Source organism: Tupaia chinensis, unplaced genomic scaffold (assembly GCF_000334495.1).
Source record: "Tupaia chinensis unplaced genomic scaffold, TupChi_1.0 Scaffold000237_1, whole genome shotgun sequence".
Taxonomy (NCBI): Eukaryota; Metazoa; Chordata; class Mammalia; order Scandentia; family Tupaiidae; genus Tupaia; species Tupaia belangeri.
The window spans coordinates 3,008,655-3,019,200 of record NW_006159715.1 but is presented as its reverse complement, the minus strand read 5'-3'; the positions used below and the strand labels follow the sequence as shown (position 1 = coordinate 3,019,200).

Sequence of the window (10,546 nt, the reverse complement as noted above, 5' to 3'; positions counted from 1 at the left end):
CCCAAAAAAAAAAAAAACACGCCAGGCGCATGGGTGTACATGTCCAAGGCCCCAGGAGGAGAAGGGATTGCAATGTGACCACCTGTCCCCCGGGGGTGATTTCTCATTTTCTCTCTCACTATCTCTGTCTCTCTCTCCAGTGAGTACATGCTTCCTAAGGCAAAAACCTCTAAATAAATAAAGACGAAAAGAGAGCTCACTTCCTCTCCATTCCCTGCCATGTGAAGATACAACAAGACAGCCATCTACAAACCAAGAAGTATAGCAGGAAGGCACCTTGATCTTGGACTTCCCAGCCTCCAGAATTGTAAGAAATAAATGTTTGTTGTTTATTAAGTCACCCACTCTATCAGACGATGGTATTTCTGTTATAGGAGACACAGGAAGCATCTATTGGGCTGTCAGAAAAGTCATGATGGGGAACCAGCAGTTAGCGTAATGGCTATGTTGCTGGACTCCCACGTAGTCCACCACGGTTTGCGTCCCAGACCCGGTGGCTTAAAACTCATGCCGGGCACGTGTGCATGCGTGCCCAAGATCCCGAGAGGAGAATGGAGGAGGAGGGATTGCGGCGTGACCATCCCCCCCTGGGGGGGTGATTTCTCGCTTTCTGTCTCTATGTCCCTCTCTGTCTGTCTGACGAGTGCACACGCCCTATAGCGAAAAAACCTCTCCCATAAAAAAAAAAAAAGAAACGAAAAAGAAAAGTCATGATGCATTTTTACCTAGAAAAACATTTTTAAAAATGTCATGACTTTCCCAACAATCCAGTATCTTTACAGAGCATGGTTTATATCCCTTAGCTGCACTGAAAGGTAGGGAGGAAAAGTCTTGTTTCATAGGTTGTGAAGAATATGAGAAATTGAATTTCCTTTCTCTTTTTTTTCTTCTCTGCTGAGACCCAAGAGAGTTAAGCCTAGAGACAGACAGGAGAGTACCAGCCTGCATGTTCGCCTGGTATTATATAGGCCTGGACTCCACAGGACACGACACTGGATCAGAAAGCCAACAGCAGTCAAACACAGAGAGGAGGATGCCTTGATCAGCAGCTGTGGGCAATGCTGGTCATCTGGAGATCAAAGAGGATAATTCGATATGACTGAGTGGGAGAGAAAGAAGGATTGAATTTGTTCTCCAATGGACAGATCTGTGACCCACTCACTAAAATTTTCCACCACCAAACAAGCTACGACAGGCCTTTGTATTTTATCTATACTCAGAAATTAACTTTTATGATGTGACATTAGAGAGTTAATGATTTATAATTCCAAAAATTTAATAGTCCTTCTCACTCAAGTAATTATAAATAAACATGAATTATATGTAAGGTCATATGCAATGAGTAACAGGAATATATTTAAGACAGCTATTTAAATACAAACTGTGGAGCATTTTCCCCCTAGGGTGACTTTTCTGAACTTGGTATTAGAGCTATTCTTAGATCCAACTTTCACTTGAAATGCTGTGTCACCTTTTATTGAAGAATGCATTTTATAATGGCAAATATATAGCATTTTTAGTAGCTAAGTAACATAACTCCTCTTACTACCTATACCTGACTTATTTAATGTACTATAAAATAGTATAATTAGTTTCTGGTAAATATGCCATAACTTACGTCTGATGAGTTTTTTCTCCTTCAGAAGTCAAATTCTTGGAGGCTATATGATCATCACAGTGACATTGGTGAAAGTTAACTTTCAGAACTCCTCTTTGAGAATGGCTGTGAAAGCTCAAGGCATCATCTTTTACATGTCTCTGGTGACAAGAAATCTTTACATTTTGAGGTCAATGTCTATTTCTAAGCTCTATAATCAGTAATATGAGTAATCAAGACATTTATAAAGTGACATCCTTGTATGGATCACTAATTGGCCCAAGTAGCAATTCCAAAAAAAAAGAAAAAAAGAAAGAAGGAAAGAAAACATGGAGTGTAAATGTAGGAACACCATTTGAACAGATATGTAACCTTTCAAGAAGACTGTGAAAGACAGTCCAGTATATGTCATTTTTCTTACATAAACTTTTTTGCAGTACTCAATACTTAATATGTGTTGCTATGCTTGTGATAGTCAATTAAACCAACATGAAAATCTAATTTTAGTGTTCTCCTCTTTAGCAGTAGGCTGCCTGGCTGACTATCACCACAAGAAACAGCATGAACCCATATGAGCCGATGGGTTAGGTTTAGTGATTGAACAAAGAATTGAATATTGTCATGGCCTCTGCTGCAGCAAAGACTCAGTCTGCCAACAGCCCTGCAAAGCCACTTGGCCAGAGCCCACAGGACTGAGTGATGCTTACTTTGAGAAATCCAAATAATCCAATTTGGCAACACCTCCAGAATACCAGAGTTCAAGATTGCTATGCAGGATATTTAACTCTGAGCTAGCAGAGAAACCAACAATCCAGGGTCAAGATTACAATGCCACCCTTTCGCATTCTGAACCATGGGATTTTTTAACGCTGTTGTATTTCCAGTAAACACATTTGTTGTACAAGGTCAGCTTATCACTTTCAGTTTCAAAAATTTAACCATGATTATCAAGCCCAAAACAAGTGTATAGAATTTAGTATGGCTGTTTTTAGGAACACCTTATATGAACATCCTTGTCCCTAAGTGACCTCTACTAGATCGTCAAAATCTTGCCATCAAGAACTAAGTAGTTTTGTTCTTTCACAGCAGTATCTCAGCAGTAGTTGACTTTACATCCCTGAGCATTACAAAAGAGTACATGGGAGCTCATGTAGAAGTGCCTCTAACTGTGACAGCCAAACAGGGACAATAAGGACCTATACATAAGAGCATGGCAAGGTGAAGAAATCAGCAATTGCATTCCCATTTTAATTATTTTTTATGAAAAATATGAATGAATCATTGTTCTCATTCTATTCAGGAGGCTAAATGGGTAGACAATTTCTTTCCAATTTTAAAAAAAATGTATTCTCTATAAGAATCATAACTGTTATAATTGTTAAGCAAATTTCTCAACAGTTCTCTCTTTTATTTTAAGGAAGATTTTTGCTATAGGGATTATGTTCTCGTTGGAGAGACAGACAGAGACAGAGAGACAGAAAGCAAGAAATCACCCCACAGTGGGGATGGCCACTCCACAATCCCTTCTCCTCTATGTTCATCTTAGGATTTGGGGCACACATGCGCATGTGCCTGGCATAAGTTTCAAGCCTCTGGGTCCAGAACTCGAACCACAGTCAACCATGTGGGAGTCCAGCAACATAACCATTACACCATCTGCTGGTCCCCAGCTCTCCTTTCTTATACACTGCTGATTTAGTTTTCTACTATTCTGTTTTTAGTCCTTACTCGAAGTTTATTATTATTATTATTATTTTTAATTTCCAAAAGAAACTGTTAGTCTTGCTTTGAGATGAGATACTAAAAAAGCATAGCCAGGCCTTCTTCAAGCCCTCTGTGCCAAGTCCATTGGACATTAACCCCTCTGATCTGGAAAATCAGTCACCTGACAAACTTATTGAATACCTACTATGTTCAAGTCACTGAGCTTGGCTCCAAGGACCAAGAGTCGGAGAGGGGAGCTGGCATCTATTGAGTACCTACTATGTGCCAGGCACATGACACATGTTATCTTATTGAGTGACCACGACAACCTTACAAAGGAGGCATTTTATCCCAGTACACAAAGGAAGAAACTATAGCCAGATTGGTGGAGGAAGACACTTGTTAATGGGCTGAATTATGTCTCTCAAAAAGATACAAGTCTTAATCCCCAGTACCTACATGCTATAGTTTTAATACATCCCTGAAAATTCATGTGTTGATTCTTGATTGTATTGCCTATATTATAAAGGTATTAAGTAAAAACTTAATTTCTTCATGATGACCCAGAATAAGGCCTGGTGGGCAGTGATTGGCTCATAGTGATTACATCATGGAGGTAACAGTCTCATCTCACAAGACCTAGCAAGGTCTACTCTAGAGAGAAGGAGTTAGTTTTCTCAAAGACTGGTTGTTATGAAAGAGAAATCAGTCAGACCTCTTTGCATGTGACCACCATCCTCTGCCTAGCGGCACTGCAAGCCTGAGACTTTGGACTTTCTAGCCACCACAATCGTGAGTTTCTGAATAAATTTCTATCTTCTTTATAAAAATTACCCAAGCTCAGGTATTTCAGTTAGGAGTGCAAACAACTGACTAAGACATTGTGAATATGACAACATTTGGAAATGTTTTTTTCAGATGTAACCACATTATGATGAGGTCATATAAAATTAGGGTGGTTCCAAATCCCATGACAAGTGTCTTTTTAAGAGAAAGGAAAAGAGAAGAGAAGAAAGCTATTACAGATACAGGCAGAGATTGGAATGATTTATGTACAAGCCAAGGAACACCAAGGATTGCTGGCGGCCTCCAGAAGCTAAAAAGAGGCAAGGAAGGGTTCTTCCCTAAAGCCTTCAGAAGGTGCATGGGCTTGGGGACCAGCACATAAAGGCTATGTCACTGGACTCCCATGTAGCTGACTTTGGTTCATGTCCTGGACCCGGTGACTTAAACTCATACCAGGCACTTGTGAGGGCATACTGAAAATCCTGAGAGGAGAATGGAAGAGAAGGGATTGCAGTATGGCCATCCCTCAGGGGATGATTTCTCACTTTCTGTGTGTCTCTCTTTCTCTGGCGAGTGCACAGGCTCTATAGAAAAGAATATATCTCTTAAAAAAAAAAAAAAAAGAAGGTGCATGGGCCGGATGACCACGTGATTTTGTACTTCTAGCCTCCAGACTGTGAGAAAGTGAATTTCTGTTTAAATCACCCAGTTTGGTGATTTGCTGCAACAGTCCCAGGACACTAAACCATCCGCATCACAAAGCTGAACAGCAATACTGGAGTTTGCTCCTACCTGTTGCTTTCCCAATACCAAGCATAACCCATACACCATGCTTTCAAGGAGGGCTTTTGTTTGTACCTGATTCCTGAGCTTGTTCAAGGGTGCACTAGACTTCATGAGCCAAGTAGAAGTATGAGGGGTCTTCAAAACATTCATGGAAAAGAGTGGAATTAAAATGGGAGTTTACTGGGGTCAACAGATAGCATGGACATTAAAGTGGCTGGATCCCACATGGCCAACTGCACTATTTGAGTCCCAGGCCTAGAAGCTTGAAAAACACACCAGACATGGGACCAGCAGTTAGCGTAATGGCTATGTCGCTGGACTCCCACGTGGTTGACCGCGGTTCGCATCCTGGACCCGGTGGCTTGAAACTCACGCCGGGCGCGTGTGCGTGCGTGCCCAGGATCCCGAGAGGAGAGGGGAAGAGGGGGGATTGCAGCGTGGCCATCCCCCCTGGGGAGGTGATTTCTTGCTTTCTGTCTCTCTGTCTCTCTCTGTCTGAACGCACACGCCCTATAATAGAAGCCTCTCAAAAAAAACAAAAGCAAAAAACAAAACACCAGACATGTGTGCACATAATGCCCAAAATCCCAACAGGGAAATGAAAAAGAAGGGATTGCAGTGTAGCCATCCCATCTGGGGGTGGGGGGTGCTTTCTCTCTCTCCTCTCTCTCTCTCTCTCTCTCTTTCTCTCTCTCTCTCTCTCTGGCAAGCAAACATGCCCTATAGCAAACAAACAAACAAAAACAAAAGCATGAGCATATTTGGTGCCAAAAAATGAAATTCATACGTAGTTTGTTGTGTTTTTTTTTTATAATTGTCATTTCCCATTAACTTTTAAAAAGCCTCCTTGTAGCAAAATGACTGAATTCAAGCAGAGTTTTGTATGTCCAAACCATGTTATTCAGTCTCCTAAAAAACCTGATAAACAGGGAACAGTGATATTGACCATAATTGATCCAGGGCAAGTCATTTCATCTCTTTGGGTTTAATTTCCTATTCTCATCAGAGGTCAGGCTGGACAGTCCATGGGATTCCACACAACCGTGTAACCAATTGACTGGACCCACTATGGACTGTTTTTATATCTACGTTCGTTCCATTGTTTTATCAGTACGTTTTATTTGGTTGCTTATTTTTAAAATGTTTTGCCACTGGATTTGTCACATCCACATTCGTTTCTTTCTTGTATCTGATCATTCTGAAGCACGCGGAGTTAAAAGAGCAGCCATTTCATTGCCGTTCACGACACTTCCTTCTTCTGAATCGATAGCAGCTCACACTTTTAAGCAAGTATCTGAGACAGACCAGTGCTCTGGTAGCCACAGCAGGTGCAAAGAAGAACTGGAGTGTTTCGAAGACCAGAGCAACGAACCGTCCCCAAATTAAGTATAGTACGGTGATTAACCTTCCGAAACCATCAACCGTGCAGAGTAACAAGTACTAAATTGGGAGGTTTGCCAGGATGCCCTTTCTTCAAGAATGTAAAACAGGCCAAAATGCATCTGCTTCTACAGCTGTGACTCCGAACAGAATCAAGCAAAGTCCTCCAGTGACGCACCCTTTCCAATCTGACAGGCACAGAAAGCAGGCATTCTTAGCTAAGAAGAAGTAAGCTGTTTCACTTTTACTCACCCTTCTTGTTGTGTGTCCAAACAAGCACTATTTATAAAAAGTTCTGAAATCAAATGATTAATACAACCGAGGAGCTTTCGAGGCACCCTCCTAAACATTGGTTCTATATATTTCTCCTCTTTCAGCTACATGAGCTCCGGTGTCTGTCAATAAGGAGAAGAAGCAAAAAGAAAATTCTCTCCAATCTGCACAAATTCCCTCTCAGAGGTAGGGAATCCCTATAGTCCTACAGCGTCACAATAATTTCCTGTGTCATTTTAAATCCGTAACCAGGATTGGTGCCAACAATATTATTGTTATCATTATTTTTGTCTTTTTATTATTATGGTATGGGAGAATCTAGATCCCTGAGCATAAATATGGGATTCTATGAGATGTAATATATATACATACACACACTCATATTAAATAAGGTTACCAATTGTTGTTGAATAAACAAAGAATGATTTTTTTAACAGAATTATTTTTTATTTAACTTTATTTACTTATTTACTTATTTTTTAATTTGACCATATAGGGACAGAGTGAGAGAGAGAGAAAGAAAGTGAGAAAGTAAGTCACCAGGTCCAGGATGCGAACCATGGGCCATGTGGGAGTCCAGCGCCCTTAATCACCATGCCACCTGCTGGCCCCAAAGAATGCTTTTTTAACCCTTTTTTAACCCTAGATGTCAATAAAATTAATTAATAGTGAGACAGTACTATGAGCAAGGTACTGAAGATGCTAGTGTTTTTTTGTTTTTTGTTTTTTGTTTTTTTAATTTGTTATAGGGCACATGTGCTCACCAAAGAGAGAGAGAGAGAAGGAAAGTGAACAAGCACCCCCCTCCCCCAAGGGAGATGGCTTTGCTTTTTATTTTTAGCTCCTGTTGGGATTTGGGGCACACATGCACCTGCACCAGGCATACTTTTCACCCCTTCAAAACTGAGACTTGAATGGTACAGTTGTCCATGTGGGACCTATCAAGCCAGCCACATGCTGGTTCTGTGCTAGTCATTCTGATACAAAGATGATGCATTCAAAAGAAAAAGTGATATTGGGACCAGCAGTTAGCATAATGGCTATGTTGCTGGACCCCCATGTAGTCGACCACAGTTCACATCCCGGACCCAGTGGCTTAAAACTCACACTGGGCGTGTGTGCGTGCATGCCCAAGATCCCTAGAGGAGAAGGGATTGTGGCGTGGCCATCCCCCCAGGGGGGTTGATTTCTGGCTTTCTATATCTCTGTCTGTCTCTGTCTGTCTGGCAAGTGCATGTGCCCAATGGTAAAAACCTTTCCAAAAAAAAGAAAAAGTGATATTAATGAGCATATGGTTTTTCGTGTGGTGACAAAATGTTCAGGAGTATGTGACGAGTGATTACGACTGTACAACTTTATGGATATTCTGAAACCACTGACTGCACACTTTATTTATTTTTAATTTCAAGTGGATGCGTGAGGTTGCAAGAGAGGGAGAAACCATCCTCCAGTAGGGCGTGGTCACACCGCAATCCCTTCTCCAGTTTTCGACCTGTTAGGATTTGGGACCTGCACATGCACCTGGTGTGTTTTTCAACCAGTGTGCCATGTGGGATCTGGTTCCCTCATACTGGGCCACTAGGTCAGCCCTGAATTGCACTTTAGAAGGGTGAATTTCATGATGCATGAATTAGATCTCAATTTTAAAAAAAAGAAAGACCAGTATGTGCTAAGGATTCCGTGCTGAGCACTGGGTAAAATGTAGCTAACCCTTCTGAGTCACTTACTGTGTACTTACTAAGGCCTTGGCATACATCGTCTCATTTGATCTTTATCCTCTCCTTAAAGGAAGATATTAATACAGAATTTCATACCTGAGAAGATGGACGTAGAGGGTCCTTTGCTCAAAATCACACATGTAAAACTAGGTTGAATCATATGAAACTGTCACTTTGTAGGCAGTTATTGTATTCAAATGGCCTCAATTTCTTATAGCTCAATCTGTCCAAGTTCTTTTTCTTTATGTTTATTTATTTAATGACAGAGAAGAGACAAAAAGACACAGAGAGAGAGAGAGACATCCTCAACAGGGTCTCATATCATAACCCTCCCCCAGCCTGTCCTAGTTACCCAGGATTACAGGCACATATATGCTGGACATGTTCAAGGTGACCTAGGATCCGAACTCTAATCTTCCACATGGCTTCCAGCATTGCAGAGCATCACACCACCACTGCAGCACTGTAGCTAGTCCTCTCTAAATTCTTAATTGCATATATCAGCAAACTACTCGAGCCAGATTAAGCAGCAAAGAAGCACAAGAAGGTAAAAAGCCCAGGTCCACAAATGATAATGTACACTGGAACGGGCTGAGCCAGACATAAGCTTCTATTGTGTAAAGCCACACAGATTAGAGTTGTCTGTCACAGCACTCCACACCACTTGCCCTAAACAACATACCGGGTTTATTGGCGTCTAGCACCTGTACTCCTACCCGCTGGTATTTCCCTCTTTCAATGTATTAGGACATTAGAATCAATATGGAAATAAGTTTCACAAGAATGGAACAAATAGCGAATCATAGGGTTAACAGAGATTGAAAAAAAAAGGCTTAACCAAATAAGCATTGTTTTTTGTTCTTGGTTTTTAGGATTTTTGGGTTTTTTTTGTTTTTTTTTTTTTTCCTCCTCACAAAGCATAAAGCCTAGAGGCATGCAGTCCTGAGCTGGATACTCTTTTCACAGCTCCATTAGGGACCCAAGATGTGTCTACCTTTCCTCTTTACCATCCTTACCACAGGGCATTCTGAGAAGAAAGGATAAGCCAGAGAACAAAAATGTTTGTCAGTCAAATCAACCCCTCTTTAAAGAACTTTCTCTGAAGTCCTTCTTAAGAATGACCACTTGGCAAGGATTATGTCAGCGGCTATGTAAAGCTTCAAGGGAGACTGAATGTGATTATTTTAGGATGGTCACATTCATCACCCTGTGCAAAATGGTAGTGCTGTCAGTAATGGAAAACAAAATGAAGACTAGGAAAGCAACACATTCTGCCTCACTTAGGAAGAAAGGTCAGAAGCCTGGGTAGACAGATATTGGCAGATGCCAAACACAGGGATCAGCCAGGATTTGAACCCAGATCTGATAGCTCCAGGGATAGGACTTTTTTTTTTAATTGCCAGAAGGCACATGCATTTACCAGAGAGAGACAGAGAGGCAGAGAGACAGGGAGAGGGAGAAAGCACATCCTGAAGGATGTGGTCACATGGCAGTCCCTTCTCCATTTCTCCATCCTGTTGAGATTTGGGCCATTCGCATACACCTGTGCATTGGAGGTGTTAGCAGCATCTTTGACTTCTTCCCATTGAATGCCAGTAGCATACCTCCCATTTTTGTTCTCAAGAAAAATGAGAAAGCAGCCCCCTGAGGGATAACCATGCCACAATCCCTTCTCCTTCATTCTGCTCTTGGTACTTTGCGGATGCAAGTACATGTGTCTGGCATATTTTTCAAGTCACTAGGTCTGGGATGCAATCTGCACAGTAGGCCATGTGAGATCCAGCTGCCTTAACCACTGGTTGGCCCCATATTATTTTTTTTTTAATTTATAGTTCAAGAAATATCAACAGAGATATCAGATAGGTGATTTTTTCTAAGCACATATATGAAGATAGATTCAGATATATAGTTTACATTCAAAATTAATTATTTTGTGTATGTGTATAAACATATACACATATGTATAAAATACATTAAATATATTTTATAAAATATGATATAAGAGGGCCGGTAGGTAGGTGGTGTGGTAGTTACAGGCCCTGGACTCCCAACGACCATCCATGGTTTAAGTCTCTGACCTCACAGGATTGCTCTCTCTGTCTCTCTCTCTCTCTGGTCAAAATTGAAAAATAATGGGAACCAGCAGTTAGCGTAATGGCTATGTCGCTGAACTCCCACGTAGTCGACCGCGGTTCGCATCCTGGACCCAGTGGCTTAAAACTCACACCGGGCACGTGTGCGTGCATGCCCAAGATCCTGAGAGGAGAATGGAGGAGAAGGGATTGCGGCGTGACCATCCCCC

The 10,546-nt window shown here is 41.4% G+C and overlaps 1 long non-coding RNA gene across 1 annotated transcript in view; it reads left to right on the top strand.

The window, feature by feature from the left end:
• Positions 1–141: 141 nt before the first annotated feature.
• The window catches only part of LOC102501800 (uncharacterized), a 72,591-nt gene continuing 62,186 nt past the window's right edge, over positions 142–10,546 (top strand). The window contains exons 1-2 of the long non-coding RNA XR_334565.1: positions 142–307; positions 6,631–6,712. This is a non-coding gene — a long non-coding RNA (uncharacterized LOC102501800). The remainder of the gene's footprint in view (positions 308–6,630; positions 6,713–10,546) is intronic.